A 21089-nucleotide genomic window follows, 5' to 3' on the forward strand; every position below is an offset into this window, starting at 1 on the left:
GATTTTCCCTAATGTTTACTTGTAGTAAGTTGCATAGTTTGAGGTTTTGGATTTAAGTCTTTAATTCATTTTTCGTTCGTTTGTTTGTTTTAATACTTTAAGTTCTAGGGTACATGACCACAATATGCAGGTTTGTTACATATGTATACATGTGCCATGTTGATGTGCTGCACCCATTAACTCATCATTTACATTAGGTATATCTCCTAATGCTATCCCTCTCCCCTCCCCCCTTCTCCACAATAGGCCGTGGTGTGTGATGTTCCCCTTCCTGTGTCCAAGAGATCTCATTGTTCAATTCCCACCTATGAGTGAGAGCATGCGGTGTTTGGTTTTCTGTTCTTGCGATAGTTTGCTGAGAATGATGGTTTCCAACTGCATCCATGTCCCTACAAAGGACACGAACTCATTCTTTTTTATGGCTGCATAGTATTCCATGGTATATATGTGCCACATTTTCTTAATCCAGTCTGTCACTGATGGACATTTGGGTTGATTCCAAGTCTTTGCTATTGTGAATAGTGCTGCAATAAATATACGTGTGCATGTGTCTTTATAGTAGCATGATTTATAATCCTTTGGGTATATATCCAGTAAAGGGGATTGCTGGGTCAAATGGTATTTCTAGTTCTAGATCCTTGAGGAATCACCACACTGTTTTCCACAATGGTTGAACTAGTTTACAGTTCCACCAACAGTGTAAAAGTGTTCCTATTTCTCCACATCCTCTCCAGCACCTGTTGTTTCCTGACTTTTTAATGCCATTCTAACTGGTGTGAGATGGTATCTCGTGGTTTTGATTTGCATTTTTTTGTTTGTGGCAAGAGAGAGGGATCTGGATTCATTCCTCTGCATATGGAGATCTATTTTTTCCCCAGCACCATTTATGGAAGATACTGTCCTTTCTCCAGTGTATGTGTTTGACACGTTTGTCAAAAATGAGTTCATTGTACATGTGTGGATTTATTTCTGGGTTCTCTATTCTGTCCCATGGGTCTATGTGTCTGTTTTTATGCCAGTACCATGCTGCTTTGGTTATTATAGCTCTGTAGTATAATTTGGAGTCAGGTAATATGATTCCTCCAGTTTTGTTATTTTTGCTCAGGATAGCTTTGATTATTATGGGTCTTTGTGATTCTGTATAAAGTTTAGAAGTTTTTTTCTATTTCTGTGAAGAATGTCATTGGTATTTTGGTAAAGACTGAATTGAATCTATAGATTACTTTGTATTGTGCAAACATTTTAACAATATTGATTCTTCCAATCCATGAACATGATTATATTTTTCCATTTTTGTGGTGTCTCTTTATTTCATCAGTGTTTCATAGTTTTAATTATACAGAGGTTCCACTTTTTGGTAAGTTACTTCCTAAGTATTTAATTTTTTTTGTAGCTATAGTAGATGTCATTATTATTTTTACTTCTTTTTTAAATTGTTCACTATTGGCATATATAAATGCTACTGTTTGATGTTTGTGGATTTTCTATCCTGCCAATTTACTGAGTATATTTATCAGTTCAAATAATTTTTTGGTGGAATATCTACATTTTTCCAAATATAAGATCATATTATCTGCAAAGAAGGGTAATTTGATTTCTTTCCAATTTGGATATTCTTTATTTCTGTCTCTCGTCCAATTGCTCTAGCTAGGACTAGGACTGCATTCTTTCCTGGAAGCTCTAAGAGAGAATCTGATTCTAGGCTCATTTAGATTGTTGGCTAAACTCATTTATATATGGTTATATGACCGAAGTCCCATTTCCTTGCTGGCTGTCAGCTGTGAGGTGGATCCAATCTTCTAGAGGCTGTCTGCATTCCTGGGTTCATGGTCACGTACCTCCATCTCCAAAGCCAGTAATCGTAAGTTGAGTTCCTCTGACACTAAGCTGTCTCTGCTCCTTCTTCCATCTCATCTCTCTAATCACTCTTTTACCTTCATCTTCCACTTTTAGGGACTCATGTGATTAGATTGGGCCCTCAGGGATACTCTAGAATAATATTTCCAACTCTAATCATTAATCTTTATTACATCTGTGTGGGGAAAAGAAAGATCAGACTGCTACTGTGTCTATATAGAAAGAAGTAGACATAAGAGACTCCATTTTGTTCTGTATTTGAGATGCTGTTAATCTGTGCCCCTACCCCCAACCCTGTCTTTGCAGGAGACATGTGCTGTGGTGACACAAGGTTTAACGGATTTTTGGCTGTGCAGGATGTGCTTTGTTAAACAAGTGCCTGAAGGCAATATGCTTGTGAAAAGTCATCACCATTCTCTTAATCTCAAGTACCCCAGGACACATACACTGCGGGAGGTAGCAGGGACCTCTGCCTAGGAAAGCTAGGTATTGTCCAAGGTTTCTCCCCATGTTGTAGTCTGAAATATGGCCTCATGGGAAGGGAAAGACCTGATCATCCCCCAGTCTGACACCCATGAAGGGTCTGTACTGAGGAGGACTCATATAAGAGGAAAGAAGGCCTCTTGGCAGTTGAGGTAGAGAAAAGCATCTGTCTCCTGCCTGTCCCTGGGCAATGAAACATCTCGGTGTAAAACCGGATTGTATGTTCTGTTTACTGAGAAAGGAGAAAACCGCCTTAGGGCTGAAGGTGGGACGTGCTAGCGGCAATGCTGCTCTTTATGCACTAAAAAGGTTTATGGAGATGTTTGCATATGCATATCAAGGCACAGTACTTTTCCTTAAACTTATTCATGTCACAGAGATCTTTATTCATATGTCTTACTGCTGACCTTCTCCCTAGGATGATCCTGTTATCCTGCCACTTCCCTTTTTCTAATATGGTAAAGATAATGATCAATAAATACTGAGGGAACTCAGAGACTGGTGCCGGCGCGGGTCCTCTGTATGCTAAGTGCCGGTCCCCTGGGCCCACTTTTTCTTTCTCTATACTTTGTGTCTCATTTCTTTTTTCAAGTCTCTCATTCCACCCTAAGGAGAGACGCCCACAGGTGTGGAGGGGCAGGCCACCCCTTCAATCTGCAAAGTCCCTTTTGTTATGTAAGGTGACATATTCACAAATTCTGGGGAATGGGATGTGGGCATTTGTTGTTATCAACAACCAGTCACTGCTAACTGCTCCCCTTTTACTATAAAATAGTTGTTGAAATTATCTTAAGTGTTCTTTAATATATACTCTAGCAATTAGTGAAAACAGTTTATACTGTGAATATTACCCTGAATGAAATTATTATCTTCATCCACCAGTATTAGAGAATCACAGATGCAGCTGTGGGCTACTTCTGGTGGCTGCTTTCATTTGTCCTCACTTTCCCAGTGGGCCTGCTGGAGAGTATTTTCTGTGACTAATTTTCACACGAGGCAACAGAAAACTGATCCTGTGAGTCCAAATCAATTTGTATTATTGGTTTTTAACCATCACCATAACCTTCTGAAGAAAATAAATGTTTGATATTAGATGGACACTTTGCAATCTCTCAAGTAAAAACCACCACAATATGAGAAACATTTCACTCTTCATTCAAATTGCCTATCTCTCTATCCATTTGTTATTCATTTTTTTCTTCATTCGAAGATAATTAATAATCAACTATTACATTCAAGATGCTGTGTTAGGTTTAGTGAATAAATTAGACATGAGGTCTCTTCTTACAAAACGTACAGTGATGGTACATATTGCCTAGAACAGAGTAGGCACTCAATAAAGCTGATTAATTAATTACATTTCAACAGAAACTATGTTTATCCCTCTACGATATGAACAGAAATTATTTATCAAGCAGCTTTGTGCTATCCATATAGCCATTTCCATAGGAATAATGTTTAATAGCTAACTTACCCCAAATGATTGTAATATTCATCTGGCCCACCATGGAACACATTGAAAACATGTCATCCTAATGGCCAATTATTATTTTAATTTTTTTATGTGACAATTCACCTAAATCTGTTCTTTAAAGAATGAGTAATGAGCAGCTATCCACTTGCTTAAGCTCAAAACTTTAGTTCATTATTTTTTCCTATTCCCTCTTATTCCACAAATCCAATTCATCATCAAGTCTTGACAACTTTATCCCTAAAAATATATTTTAATGTTATTATATAGTCACTGGCAAAATTTTTATCTAAGTCATTAACTTTCTTTTCCCCAGACCACTGGAATAGACTCAACTATTCCTCAATTTCTATGCAAAATTCACTTAACATACAACAATAATAATATGTTTGACATATGAATCAGTTCATGCGCCAATTTCCTACCTAAAATATTCTAGTTGCTACCCGGTGCAATTAAGAAACAAATACCAAAAAATTTACTATGGTTTACAGGCCACTTCACAATTTAGCCTGCCCCGTTTTCTGAAACTATGTAGTCACTTGCCTCTACTTCACTCTGCTGCAACCGGTGGCTTCTGTTCTATCCCTTGGGCTATTTCATGTATTAAAGTATTGTGTGTGTGTGTGTGTGTGTGTGTTTTCTCTACTAGAAGATTTCTTCTTATTCTTTTTTTTTTTTCTTATTTGCTTCTTTTTCTCCTTCATATTTCTAGACAAAACCTCATAGGTTTTTGTGACCTGGGGTCACAGAAAACCACACAGAATGTTTATTTTAAAGAATTAGAAATTGGATGGAGAAAACATAATAAAAAGATAATTCAATTGTGTTTGAGAAAGAAAATCCCATGAGAAAAGGCCCATCCAAAAGAGTGAGAATAGCATGCATATGCAGACATAATTGTGATTTTTAAACCTGGTAAGTAGCCAGATGGCAGTTCAATCAGCTGTCAGTTGTGTGAGCATCTCAAAATCAAGACTGTTGAAACAACAATCATTTATTTAATTCATATTTCTGTGGGTTGGAAATTTGGGCTGAGCATTGATAGATGGTTTTTCTGATCTGTACTAGGTTTGGCTGACCTTGGCTGGGCTTACATATGTGTCAAGGTCAACCTCCTGTCATCTGGACGGGTTGGCTTAGGGTGGTCTCTTTAGGACAGTTTCCCTCTCCTCTGTATTATGCCTCATCTCCCAGCTGGAGAGGCTGGGGCTTGTTAAGCAGTAACTCAGAAGGTTCAAAAGGAGCAGCAGATTATTCAAGGCCTCCTGAGGCCAAGGCGTGCAACTGGCATGAGGTCACTTTCTGATGCATTCTGTTGCTCAAAGCAAGTCACAAGGCCTATCCAGAGGCAAGGAGTAAGAAAATGGCTTCTGTTTACTGATGGGAAGAACCTCAAAGTCACATTGTAACAAGCCATGGGTATAAGGAAGGAAATAACCAAGGCCATGTTTACGACTTATGACTGGAGTGAAAATTGGAAGAAGAAAAAAAAAAACAGAAATAAGAGGTTAGTTATCAAGCCCTCATAGGCTCTAATGTTAGTGTGTCTTGGTTAGAACTTTTCTGGTTTTAATTAAGAGCTTTGTATTGACTGGTGTAGGTCAAAATGATAATTTACTTAAATAGTATCTCACAGTTTCTGAGGAAAAAATGTAACTGCTTTAATTCTGCTTCTTTTGTGGATTTTCACAGTCATAAATATGGTTGTTTAAGTGTGTACTCTGTTTTGTAATCTTTAGTGCATTTTCATGGATATAACCGGCTGGTTGGTAGTATAATTTTTAAAACACATACTCCCTATCATTGACTTAATAGATTTTAGGACTCAATCTAATATAACTGCCATAACTGTTTAAAGAAAATATTGTTAAAAAGAGTAGCCAGCTCTTTCGTGATGACTTTACTTATTAGTTTTTATTTTATCTCTACTGATTGCTGGAACAAAAATTCAATTAAATTTTTCAAGTTGTGAATGTTGTAATTCCTCAGTGCTTATGTGCATATGAACATCTTCCTGCTCCTTTTAACTTGGATAATATTCTGGATAGGTAGAAAATGTTAAACATATCCATGTGTCTTTAAAACTTGAAAATTATTTTTTACCATCTTCTGTTGTCTAGTGTTATGAGAAGTGAGGCCTGTCTCACTTTTCTCCACAGCTTCAAGGATTAAATGTGTTCTGCCTAGATGTGTAAGATAGTCTTTTATTTTTAGAAAGTTTTTTTTTAATATTAGGAACTCAGCTCTAATAAAAGCTTTATTCTAGTAAACGAATAAAAAACACAGCTCTGTGTTCTTAATTTCGTATTACTTTTTCTCTATACACAGTAGCCATTCTTAGTTCATGATAAATTTTCATTGTGTTATCCCCCATAGAAATAGTGGTTATACACAATCTTTGCCTAACCTAGATTTAATTTCTATATCACTTTATTATTCTATTGCACACTTGTATTTATTCATTTTTATGCATTTTTCTATTAACCGAAAATCATTGATACTACAAATCACCTCTCATAAAGTATTTTACATTTATAAAATTATTTTACCCCTTTCCTGGTCTCTTTAATGCGCTCTGTTTTAATGCGTTTTTTTTTTTTTTTTTTGAGATGGAGTTTTGCTTTTATTGCCCAGGCTGGACTGCAAGGGCACAATCTCGACTCACTGCAACCTCCGCCCCCTGGGTTCAAATGATTCTCCTGCCTCAACCACCCAAGTAGCTGGGATTACAGGTATGTGCCAACGTGCCTGGCTAATTTTGTATTTTTAGTAGAGGCGGGTTTCTCCATGTTGGTTTGGCTGGTCTTGAACTCCTGATCTTAGGTGATCCACCTGCCTACGCCTCCCAAAGTGCTGGGATTACAGGAGTTTTTTTTTTTTTTTAAACTTCCTAGTCTGACTCCTCTTCTTGTTCTCTATTTTCTACTTCCAGAATTTGACTTATCAAAAAAAAAACTTAAGCAGTGTTAACATATACTTTTCCTACCCCTGTTCAAGAAACAAGAACCCAGGAAAATATTTCTAAAGATTCTTAAAACTCATCATCCATTAACACGTAAAGAGCTTTTGTCTTTCAAACTCACCTGAGAAGATTAAACTAAGGAAATAGGAAACAAAATCCAAAATACAAGAGGATGATGCTAAGTTCTTGGTGTTCAAAGACGACAAAGTAATATACTATAGGGGTGGAGACAGAAGAAACCAAATAAAATATTTTTACAAACTACACAAAAGCCTGTCCTGCTTTCATGCATCATCCTAGATGAGGGGTGCCAGAGGATTCCTCTAGCGAACGGCTGCTCAGAATGTGGTCCACGCACCAGCAGCAGCAACATTATCGGGACATTGTTAGAAATTCTTGGGTCCTGTCTCATCCTATTGAATATGAATCTTTGAGACTGGAGCCAAATCTCTGTGCATGCACAAGTCCTCAGGTGGTTAGTCTGAATGCTAACATTGGAGAAGTAATCTTAGAGAATGTACATTGCACACCATCGAATTAAGATTAGTGCATTCATAGAAGAGATGTATATGGAACTCCTGTGAAATAGTTGCATTAAGTGGGAGGACTACCAGTAGGGTTGCTTCAGTCACCAGGGCTCATCTTGTATAGACATATACAGTGCAGTTGTCAAACGATAGCATGCTGATGCCAAAGGAGTAACTATGAAGATGTAGACCAAGTACTAAATATATCCAATGGTTTCCTGACTTCATTTGATAATTACATTTTTGAGTATGTCCACATTGAGGCTAGGTTGAACTGAACCTCAAGAAAAACTGACACTACATGTATTTCTATCTAGATATGCAACTGTAAATGTTTGGAGGCCAAGAAAAAAATTCCAATTTAAGAAAAAAGTTTAAATGTATTATTTATCACAACCAAATGCTTTTATGTAAAACCATACACACTACATAAAAATCGTTTTCATATTGCACATTTTCTGTTGAATGTGTTCCCCTTTGTTAAAACAGTTTTATCCAGTCTTACTATAAACTCAAGATTATGTGGTTTATCTTTTGACGATTATATTTTTATAGCTGAACACTCTTTAGTGGTACTTTTCAGATTTGATCAGGGCTCCGTTTAGAATGGCCTGCCTGTGTGAAGTTGTGGTGAGAATGGGCAAGAGGAGAAAGGGTTGGTTTTAAACCAAGCTACAAGTGTAGCCGGCTGCTCTCCAGGTCTCCTTAACTGCAGGCATGTTTTTTACAAATATCCTGGGAGCATTTCATTAGGGCTACCTATATATCCACATCTTTAGGGCTGCTGTCTAACGATACCCTAAACCAATATACTTTTATTCCTTTAATATCTCTAGACAGTTCATTCACACATCACTCTTTGAAAAGTGTCTGTCCTATTCTAAGCAATAGCTGTCTAATCCAAATATGTAGTCTAGTGGTTTTCAAACCTCATTTCTTCTCTCTCCAGGGTTTGGTTAAAGCGCCTCTGGGATGCTATTAGATAAAAGAAAGAGAACTAATGTTAGTCGTGGTCTCTTCCCTTAATTAAATTGGTATATTTCTGGTTCCATCTGTTATGAAAAATTGCATTTTTTCAAATATTGTGTTTATTAAATCTTCTGTGAAAATTTAATAAGATTCTGTTTATTAAACAATTGAAGTTTGAATAATATTCATATAAGTCAGGGAAATATGTTAGCATGTGATATAATGTTCCTGGCAAACTTCAATAAAACACTTAACATTTGCTAGAGGTTCTCTGGAGGTAGCATATTAACCAAACTTATTCCAGCAAAGGTTAATTTAAGTAACCTCAGCAGAGTGTTCTGGAACAGTCAGAGACCAGTGATGACTGTGTAATCACCCCCTTTAGGAAAAAGCTTAGACTTTCGTCAGTAACAAAAAAATAGGTCATAAGAAGACTAGAAGCCTGGTAGGAACGAAGAATCATCCTTATTCTTTAACACATCATTTCTCCTTTTCTATATTTTTCAAAGCATTTTCTCTAAGACATTAAAAAAGATACACTAGTTTGTTTTTCCTTTCTGAGCAAATTTCACTGACAGATATATTTACATATATTTTATATATTAACTTTTGGAAACATATATACTAGAGACAGTAACTGCGATTTTAAATTCAATTGACCATCTTTTGAAATATACTTGTCTCAACTTTTATTGCTGATTTAATTTCTTTTTTCAATGTAGAATGTCTATATTTTTAATCTATAAAGTGATTAGAGCAGAACAATTCTTCATTAAATGATAATAGTAAAATACTGCTCTATAGGTAAAAACCAAAGCCACAAAGAAAGTCACCTATTAAATTGACAACCAGATGCTGGTAGTTAAAAATAAATATTAGTTTCAAGACTTCACAACAGTTTAAGATAAATATGTTGTGCTCATGTTTATGATTCTGTTGTCAAATGTGTGCTGATATCTAGGAATACTATGCTGTCATAGATTAATATTTAGCTATTTCACAGACATCGAAGTCCATCTCCAAGAGTTTTAGATTGCCAAGGATTGTTCTGTGCCTGATTAGTATTTTAAAAGACACAGTCACATGTGATAGCATGTGGGTGTTCTGTTTTGTGTGGTGCACACAGTTCTGATGAAAGTGCTATTAAAGATCACATCGTAGGGATTATGAAAAGCAATGATAGTGTGATGACTGCAGCAGTTGCTTAGACCTGGCAATATGAGTGGGAGAAAGCTTTTTCTCTATGTAACTATTGCTCTCATTCAAATATAGCTGGAGGCTCTTACACCTTGAATCACCTCAAAATAAATTTTAAACATAATGAGGAATAATAGAAAAGGGAGTTATTGAACTTATAATAATCAACTCAGAAATGCCTCAAGTAGACCTGTTTTAAATTACTTTTAAGGAATGTGAGACTATGAACTTCTTTAACAATATAAAATTTCCTAATCAATGAGTCAGTGCTTGAATACAGTAGCTATGTTGCCACACAATCAGATAAAAATACATATAACAATGTTCAGGGTGTGTGATGTAGCAGGCATGTTGCATATATATGAAAAATGAGAAGTATAAAGTATGTAATATGTTTTTATATGGAAACAAATCCTCTGCCTTCGAGGTATTCTTAAATATCCATATCACGTAGTTGTAATGTATCTCTTGAAAATTCAAAATTTTATTTTCCTTCAGATTATTCAGACATGTAATCTTCTTTAAATATAAACATAAGTTAAGAAATTATTCTACAATGTGTTAGTATAAACAACTACTGAGAAGTCAAACACAGTATTTTCATTGTGAACAGTTTCTCTAAACGGTCCCTGTCTTCTTGCTCTGATTGAAACTCGAATCTCCCCTGAGGATGCTGATTCTCCAGCAGGCTTCTCAGGGACGCCCGTGCTTTCCTCCCTCACTGCTCATACACCTAGGCTTGAAAGTGAAGGATGTGACTTCTTTGTTCTGTATTGCTTTTTCTAGAATCTTCCCTCTCTGCCTTCAGCTTGGACTTTCATACCGTGAGTCAATCTTTTCTTGTTGCCAGTAGCACTGACCGTGATTTACTCCTCCCTATTCCTTGAAATCTTATCTCTGTGCTCACTCTGTTTCTCTCCAACACAACTTTTAAATCCTTCATTATTTCAGTGTACACCTGTGTGGTCTTTCCAAATCCTGGAATCTATGTTATTTGGCACCTTCAAACTCACCTGAGAAGATTAAACTGAGGAAATAGGAAACAGTCCTCCTTAACTGTCACTTTGAAGCCTGTACCTTATACCTCATCACTATTAATGTCAAAACAACTACAGTCCCAGCCACCAAAATCTTTTCCAAATAGTTCTAACGCACAAAAATCGAGAAACTGAAGATCTCACAAGCTCTTACCCTCAAATTGATACACTTAGATTTGACATTTTTCTATCACTTATGGAAATAGTACTAGGAAAAATGTATAAGTGTACCAAAATTACACTCAATACTGATACACTTATATTTGACATTTTTCCTATTACACTGAATAAATTGTGAGTAAATCTAGTGAAAATCAACCTCCCATTCATATATTCTGTTTCTGTCTCACATAGTCCAGGATAATTCTTAGCAATTATCTTTTCTCTCTTCCTCATCTTTAATATATCTTTCCCTTAAGCCAACAAACATCTTGTCAGGCCTCCCTAAATAATAATAAAAGTAATAACCATAACCTCAATCTCCACTTCTTTTTCCAACAATCATCAAATTACTCTGTTAAGAACTTTCAATATTAGTGTCTTCTATATGATGCCACTGGCATTCTGAAAGCAACAGGAACAGAATGGTGAGTGGGCATCTCAGGGTGAAGGATTATGGTCCTTAATCTCACCATTTTGAGCTGGACACTATAATATCATAATGACACTATAATATCATAATGGCAGGATCAAGTTCACACATAACAATATTAACCTTATATGTAAATGGACTAAATGCTCCAATTAAAAGACACAGACTGGCAAACTGGATAAACAGTCAAGACCCATCAGTCTGCTGTATTCAGGAGACCCATCTCACATGCAGAGACATACATAGGCTCAAAATAAAGGGATGGAGGAAGATCTACCAAGCAAATGGAGAACAAAAAAAAGCAGGGGTTGCAATACGAGTCTCTGATAAAACAGACTTTAAACCATCAAAGATCAAAAGAGACAAAGAAGGCCACTACATAATGGTAAAGGGATCAATTCAACAGGAAGAGCTAACTACCCTAAATATATATGCACCCAATACAGGAGCACCCAGATTCATAAAGCAAGTCCTTAGAGACTTACAAAGACACTTAGACTCCCATACAATAATAATGGGAGACCTCAACACCCCACTGTCAACATTAGACAGATCAACGAGACAGAAAGTTAACAAGGATATCCAGGAATTGAACTCATCTCTGCAGCAAGCAGACCTAATAGACATCTACAGAACTCTCCACCCCAAATCAACAGAATATACATTCGTCTAAGCACCACATCACACTTACTCCAAAACTGACCACATAATTGGAAGTAAAGCACTCCTCAGCAAATGTACAAGAACACAAATTATAACAAACTGTCTCTAAGACCACAGTGCAATCAAACTAGAACTCAGGACTAAGAAACTCAATCAAAACTGCTCAACTACATGGAAACTGAACAACCTGCTCCTGAATGACTACTGGGTACATAACGAAATGAAGGCAGAAATAAAGATGTTCTTTGAAACCAATGAGAACAAAGATACAACATACCAGAATCTCTGGGACACATTTAAAGCAGTGTGTAGAGGGAAATTTATAGCACTAAATGCCCACAAGAGAAAGCTGGAAAGATCTAAAATGGACACTCTAACATCACAATTAAAAGAACTAGAGAAGCAAGAGCAAACACATTCAAAAGCTAGCAGAAGGCAAGAAATAACTAAGATCAGAGCAGAACTGAAGGAGATAGAGACACAAAAAACCCTCCAAAAAATCAATGAATCCAGGAGTTGGTTTTTTGAAAAGATCAACAAAATTGACAGACCACTAGCAAGACTAATAAAGAAGAAAAGAGAGAAGAATCAAATAGACGCAATAAAAAATGATAAAGGGGATATCACCACCAACCCCACAGAAATACAAACTACCATCAGAGAATACTATAAACACCTCTACGCAAATAAACTGGAAAATCTAGAAGAAATGGATAATTTCCTGGACACTTACACTCTTCCAAGACTAAACCAGGAAGAAGTTGAATCCCTGAATAGACCAATAGCAGGCTCTGAAATTGAGGCAATAATTAATAGCCTACCAACCAAAAAAAGTCCAGGACCAGATGATTTCACAGCTGAATTCTACCAGAGGTACAAGGAGGAGCTGGTACCATTCCTTCTGAAACTATTCCAATCAATAGAAAAAGAGGGAATCCTCCCTAACTCATTTTATGAGGCCAACATCATCCTGATACCAAAGCCTGGCAGAGATATAACAAAAAAAGAGAATTTTAGACCAATATCCCTGATGAACATCGATGCAAAAATCCTCAATAAAATACTGGCAAACCGGATTCACCAGCACATCCAAAAGCTTATCCACCATGATCAAGTGGGCTTCATCCCTGGGATGCAAGGCTGGTTCAACATTCACAAATCAATAAACGTAATCCAGCATATAAACAGAACCAAAGACAAAAACCACATGATTATCTCAATAGATGCAGAAAAGGCTTTTGACAAAATTCAACAGCCCTTCATGCTAAAAACACTCAATAAATTCGGTATTGATGGAACGTACCTCAAAATCAGAAGAGCTATTTATGACAAACCCACAGCCAATATCATACTGAATGGGCAAAAACTGGAAAAATTCCCCTTGAAAACTGGCACAAGACAGGGATGCCCTCTCTCACCACTCCTATTCAACATAGTGTTGGAAGTTCTGGCTAGGGCAATCAGGCAAGAGAAAGAAATCAAGGGTATTCAGTTAGGAAAAGAAGTCAAATTGTCCCTGTTTGCAGATGACATGATTGTATATTTAGAAAACCCCATTGTCTCAGCCCAAAATCTCCTTAAGCTGATAAACAACTTCAGCAAAGTCTCAGGATACAAAATTAATGTGCAAAAATCACAAGCATTCTTATACACTAGTAACAGACAAACAGAGAGCCAAATTATGAATGAACTTCCATTCACAATTGCTTCAAAGAGAATAAAATACCTAGGAATCCAACTTACAAGGGATGTAAAGGACCTCTTCAAGGAGAACTACAAACCACTGCTCAGTGAAATAAAAGAGGACACAAACAAATGGAAGAACATACCATGCTCATGGATAGGAAGAATCAATATTGTGAAAATGGCCATACTGCCCAAGGTTATTTATAGATTCAATGCCATCCCCATCAAGCTACCAATGACTTTCTTCACAGAATTGGAAAAAAACTGCTTTAAAGTTCATATGGAACCAAAAAAGAGCCCACATCTTCAAGAGAATCCTAAGTCAAAAGAACAAAGCTGGAGGCATCACGCTACCTGACTTCAAACTATACTACAAGGCTACAGTAACCAAAACAGCATGGTACTGCTACCAAAACAGAGATATAGACCAATGGAACAGAACAGAGTTCTCAGAAATAATACCACACATCTACAGCCATCTGATCTTCGACAAACCTGAGAGAAACAAGAAATGGGGAAAGGAATCCCTATTTAATAAATGGTGCTGGGAAAACTGGCTAGCCATAAGTAGAAAGCTGAAACTGGATCCTTTCCTTACTCCTTATACAAACATTAATTCAAGATGGATTAGAGACTTAAATGTTAGACCTAACACCATAAAAACCCTAGAGGAAAACCTAGGTAGTACCATTCAGGACATAGGCATGGGCAAAGACTTCATGTCTAAAACACCAAAAGCAATGGCAACAAAAGCCAAAATTGACAAATGGGATCTCATTAAACTAAAGAGCTTCTGCACAGCAAAAGAAACTACCATCAGAGTAAACAGGCAACCTACAGAATGGGAGAAAATTTTTGCAATCTACTCATCTGACAAAGGGCTAATATCCAGAACCTACAAAGAACGCAAACAAATTTACAAGAAAAAAACAAACAACCCCATCAAAAAGTGGGCAAAGGATATGAACAGACATTTCTCAAAAGAAGACATTCATACAGCCAACAGACACATGAAAAAATGCTCATCATCACTGGCCATCAGAGAAACGCAAATCAAAACCACAATGAGATACCATCTCACACCAGTTAGAATGGCAATCATTAAAAAGTCAGGAAACAACAGGTGCTGGAGAGGATGTGGAGAAATAGGAACACTTTTACACTGTTGGTGGGACTGTAAACTAGTTCAACCATTATGGAAAACAGTATGGTGATTCCTCAAGGATCTAGAACTAGATGCAGCATATGATCCAGTCATCCCATTACTGGGTATATACCCAAAGGCTTATAAATCATGCTGCTATAAAGACACATGCACACGTTTGTTTATTGTGGCACTATTCACAATTGCAAAGACTTGGAATCAACCCAAATGTCCATCAGTGACAGACTGGATTAAGAAAATGTGGCACATATACACCATGGAATACTATGCAGCCATAAAAAAGGATGAGTTTGTGTCCTTTGTAGGGACATGGATGCAGCTGGAAACCATCATTCTTAGCAAACTATCACAAGAACAGAAAACCAAACACTGCATGTTCACACTCATAGGTGGGAACTGAACAATGAGATCACTTGGACTCGGGAAGGGGAACATCACACACCGGGGCCTATCATGGGGAAGGGGGAGGGGGGAGGGATTGCATTGGGAGTTATACCTGATGTAAATGATGAGTTGATGGGTGCTGACGAGTTGATGGGTGCAGCACAGCAACATGGCACAAGTATACATATGTAACAAACCTGCACGTTATGCACATGTACCCTAGAACTTAAAGTATAATAATAAAAAAAAAAAAAAAAAAAAAGAATGGTATGCTTTCCAAATTAGGTCAACATAATATTTTCCACTGGTATTAAATTTAAAATAATATGCATTTAATGAAAAATAATGGAAACTACATTACAATAAAATTTGGATAATTTAATAAAGAATCAGGTATATTTTAATATTACAGATTGTAGCTCAAGGAGGGTCAAAGTTATTTAGATTATAATGGGGCAAATAAAAAATAGGCTAATTCTGAAAGACATTATCAGTTGATTGCAACGGGTCTTTATTAAATAGAATTTCTTTCCAAAGTCTATGCTTTAATTTGATTGATTCATATAGATCCTTAGCATGTTTCATATACATAGTCCTAATTTGGTAAACTTTGACCCATATACGGATGCAAAGAGAAGGCAAAAAGAAAATATTTTTGTGAAGCAAGATAAAGGATGGAGTGGGAACACAATGCTTTTTTTTAAGTGAAATGTTGACAAAATTTATGATAAGATCAGGGGAAAAAAGAAAATGAAGGAGTAACCAATCATCTGAAAATGAAGAAAAGCGGTATTTAAATCATTGCTTCAGACACTTGTCTGTGCTATCCCTTAGAAACTGTGGCTCTGGAAGAGCTCCTCTAATGAGTAACTTGCAGAGCAGAAAATGAGGTGAGAGGGAATGTGAAGAAAATCACCTGTTTGGCTGGACTGAGCAAAAGCGAAGACAGTTGAACAGACTAATTTATATGTATGAGATCCTTTTAATCTGGACGTTCTTAACTCTGACTGCACCTATATTTAGTAGACATGTCAGAGGATAAGCATCTTCTTATGCTAAGAAGTCATTTTTACTTTTTTAAGGTGATTATACTCCAGTTCAGCTATAGATAAATTACATTACACTCAGCTGATGACCTGAAGAATTGGATGACGTCTAAAAGTGAAAAAACTTGACATAAGTGTAAATTATAGACAACTGGTCATCCTAAATTGCTTATTCTGCTTTTAGGGACAAAACCTGCTCTTTAGAGAGACAGCAGCAAATGGGTTTGTTGTGGTGGTTTCTGTCATATACTGATGTTGCCTATGATTGCTTTACAAGAATTTTAAATTCCATAATGCCATAATTTTCAAATTATTAACCAAAAGTTGACTAAATTTAAAATAAATTATTGACATAACCTCACCCATATCTACCTATTTAGGGACACTCTGTATGATTACTAAGCAGCTTTCTCTGCCCACAGCCTGTGTTTAGTATTGTCTCATTCAGGCTCCAAGACGGAGCTTTCCTCTCCCCTACTACACACAATAGTCCCAGAATACTTTATCCCTTGGGTAGCTGTTTTCTAATTAAAATTTACCTGTCATGAAATTAATTTATTCAGTTTGTAAAATATTAGCGAGTGTGTATTTTCTAGTCTGGTAATCAATGATAAATGCAATAAAATTCTAAATTCTACCTTTTTGGATGTAATAGTTGATATTGTTTGGCTGTGTTCCCACCCAAATCTCATTTTGAATTGTAGTTTCCATAATTCCCACGTGTCATAGAAGGGAGTCGGTGGGAGGTAATTGAATCACGGTGGTGGTTACCTCCATGTTGTTCTTCTGATAGTGAGTGAATTCTCACCAGATCTGATGATTTCATAAGGGGCTTTACTCTCACTTCACTCTGTACTTCTCCTTACTGCTGCCATGTGAGGAAGAATGTGTTTGCTTCCTCTTCTGCCATGATTAAGTTTCCTGAGGCTACCCCAGCCACGTGGAACTGTGAGTCAATTAAATCTCTTTCTTTATAAATTACCCAGTCTCATGTATGTCTTTATTAGCAGTGTGAGAACAGACTACTACAATATTCTAAATAATTTCCAAAACATGTCAAGATCTATGCAAAGGTAATAACAAGCTTTTGAAAGAATTTCTAATTGCAAAGTATGAAATAAGATCAACAAAATTATAATGAAACTAGAATATACATATATATATATATATGTAGAGAAGCAAAAAGAATAATTTTAAAGTACAAGATGGAAGAGGAATGCAATATCCTTTTTTTCCTGAGGTTGAAGAGAAACATCACATTCTGTGAAAGACAGAGATAAATTAGCAAGTGAGAACCCTAAAGAAGCACATTCATTTGACATCTTAAGCATTAAATGGAAGGCAGGACAGGTTAAATGGTTTTAAGAAATTCTCCTTAATGGAAGCTTATTTTCTAAAGACTTTATCTAAAGTGGAGTTAAGCAAATGATCAAGGAGTCTAGCTCTTTTTATCCATAGCAGCAAACAGCTCCTCCGTGCTTAATAAGTGAGTATGTGACAGCTATGGCAGGAGCTCATTATGGCTACTTGCTTCTAGAAACTTCAATTATTACTGTCACTGTACTTTATATTCAAAAGGACATTTTGATTCATGTTGCTCTAAAAGGTTTTTTCCGCAACTATGGAAATGTGTTTAGTAGATAATTTTATTTTGTTTCCAATGAAAGGCATTAGCTTTGAAATGTACAGATAAATACTGCAAAATGCCAATATGATTAAATACATGGGAAACAAAATTGCTTTTGCGAAATTATTTTTTGCTAAGGTTATATATTTAATTCACTTCTCTCTCTCTAAAATAATGTCCCGAGTAGCTAATATGTGGAAGGCAAATTTATTATTTTTAGGCATTATGGAAGGATAAAAGAATAACAATATAATATTCCTGCCCTAAAAGTGTTTATATTCATAAAAGAGATAAGTCTAGTACCCAAATATGTGTACTATGAGGTGAAATTTAATGTCTGTGGGATAGAATACATAAGGTTCCTGTGATCTCACAAAACAACCACTCCCTAAAGTAGCACCACAACATAAGGCTGTGGCAGAGTATACGTAAAAGAGAAAAAGCAAAAATATGAATTTCAATACTGTTGGCTATGCTTAAAGAACAAATGTGTTTCTGGTCTCTTTCCCTGTTGTATATAATTAGGCCAGGTGAGACACCATGGATTTATCTTGCTCTTTTAACAAATGCACAAGAGTAAAAGAAAAGCAAATCCCTTTCTGAGCTGTAGTTCTCAAACATCAGTGTCCATCACAATCACCTGAAACGTTTTTTAAAACACAGATAGATTGGTAGGCATGGTAACTTGCATTTCTAGCAAAGGTCGAAAAGGGATACTGATATTCCTGGTTCGGGGACCAGACTTAGAGAACCATTCCTGTAAAGTGTCACTGTGGAATTACCCTCTGAATCATGTTGCATCCAATTCAATTTTAAAAAGAGAGAAAAGGAGAATATGCCCTTGTAAACTTCAAGCCCAGATAGTCTGCCAAAGTAGATACTCTATATTCTCTTCCTGTGCTTCACGAATGTCAAACATGCTATTTTCATGCCTTCTACCCACATTAGAAATTTGACCGTAAAATTAAAGGTGGTTTATATGTATGTCTGGGTTCGGATTTGGATATTAGAAATAAAGAGCTCTAATAGCAATGAGCCTTCTATAAAGTTTAGAATATGTTTACAACTGTATACTATCAAGGTGAAGCAGCCTGAAAACTATGTATGGAACCAAGCAGATCTAAATTTAGTTCTGATCTATTCCACTAAACTGGCTAGATTACCTAGGGCACATGAGATTTTTATATTTTTAAGTTTATTATAGTCTAATGGATTAAATAGTATCCTCTTGTGAATGTGACATTTGGAAATAGTCTTTGCAGACTTAATTACATTAAGATAAAATCATATGGATTAGGGTGCAACCTAAATCCAGTAAAACTGATGCCTCATAAGAAGACAACATGAAGACAGAGGGACACAGACACAGTGAAGACAGCTATGTGGCAATGGAGGCAGAGACTGGAGAGAGGCAACTACAAGTCAGACAGTGCCAAGGATCGCAGGCAACTACCAGAAGCTGGAGGAAGTATGGAAATAATCCTCTCTCAGAGCCTCCAGAAGGAACACACGCTGAAGGCACCTGAATTTCTGTGTAGGGTAACTTTTTTTCCCCCCTTGACCCATCTGAAATGATTCCACACAAATCTATAATTCCAGCAAAATGAAATATTTTCCCTATATAAAATGCCATTCTCTATCAATGTATACCTGGTCATTCATTCAAAATCCAAGTTATTTTTTTCTGTGTGGGGGGTGGGGGGAATAACGTTCTTTAATTGTGAAATAGCACATATTTTTAATGCTATATTTTACTGTTCTACACTCAAGTGGAATCGCTTGCAGGGCCCCCTTCCCCCTCCCAAGAGTGATTTCGCTCATTCCCTATTCATTTGTGTGTGATTTAACATTGTTATGAGAGAACAGAGGATAAAGGTCTGCCTTTGAAAAAGGACATGTATTTATTGCCACTTTTTATAGGAGTACTTTCAAGGCTCCTCAGAAATGCATGTGGCAATTTTATTCAGCACCAGAATTTAATTTGTTGAATTCATTTTAGACCTAGGGTTCTCATTTTTGTTTGTGAGCTTCCAGGGTAGGTGGAATTTAAAGTCTAGTAGAATTTGGGAAGTGAAGCGATTCTTTGCTTTTTTTTTATTTGCCCTTCCAGCACTCATTTCTTCTTTCAGCATCTTGACCCTAGCATTGGATTTGCTTGTGGGGAATGCCACAGAGCTCTACCCTCCTCAGGAAGTACCTTATTGTTCCAGATCTATGGGGTTCCTCCTCCTTCAACAGAAGCCTGTTCTTAATTGGTGAGTTGTTGTAGGAAAAAAATAAAAAGTTATACTACATGTATGTTTCTTGTAAAATAAAGAAATTGGTCTAGATGATACCCAAGACCCCTCAAAAATTGAATTTTTTTAAGTGTCAGAGTGAACACAATAAGTCATGTTGTTATACATTTAGAAAATTTATTCTTACTTGATGGCTTCTTTATACCTCCTTATTCCAATCCAACTTTGTGTTTTATAGTTTTCAACAAAAATGTTTGGGCAAGTAGGGGAGAGGGGCAATTTTTGTGCCTTTAGCACTCAACAAAATGCTGTCAGCTAATACTTGCTTCGTCGTGTGTATGTGTTTCTTGAAACTTCTCAGCCTTCACCTAGAAATTCACCCTTTAAATATTTACTTTATAATCCAGCTTATGGGTAGTTGGTTCTCGAATAAAATGATATTTTACTGGAAAAAAGGAATTGAATTTATGCAGGCTCAATGCTCTATTTTAACATGAATGGTGTTTTTCATACACTGATTTTCATGGTACTCTCAAGGTTGCAGTATTACATTCCGCTACAAATTTTGTTTAATCATTAAAGCCCAGAATGTCTAAATGAGAAAAGTATACTTTTTGCAAAGAATTGCAGACATCTCAGTTAAAAGTCAATCCAGTGAGTGCAAACATTCACAAAAGGAACTGAACTGCGGAAATATCCAAAATACATGTCAAAGAAAACATGAGGATTATGGACAACCAAAATCAATCTTTTCAAGCACAAAACAGCCCTTTTAAAAAGACTTAGATTCTGTGTGACCATAATCGTAGGCTTGAATAGAATGTTCTTTCAATTTTGGGGCTGCAATCATTTACTGAAGCATGTATTGATTGAAAAAGCCTTGTGAGAATTCTGATTATCCCAACGTTTTTCACTTGAAGTGAAAGGGGCAGCTTTTTTTATTTCATTTTATGCAAAATTACAGTAATTGGTGTCTGACCTTTTTGATATGGACTGTTAAGCACTGCACTGCTGGATCCCTTCACAGAATCAATTATTTTAATTATGGCTATGTGACAAGAAGAATCCAGGACATAAACAAGAAAAGAAGATTTAAATAAAATGGAAAACATATTTTTTCCTCCATAATATAGAAGTGCTGTTAACAATAAACTTGACCAATTATGGGATTTTCGCATTTATG

Source organism: Chlorocebus sabaeus, chromosome 18 (assembly GCF_047675955.1).
Source record: "Chlorocebus sabaeus isolate Y175 chromosome 18, mChlSab1.0.hap1, whole genome shotgun sequence".
In the NCBI taxonomy this organism is placed as follows: domain Eukaryota; kingdom Metazoa; phylum Chordata; class Mammalia; order Primates; family Cercopithecidae; genus Chlorocebus; species Chlorocebus sabaeus.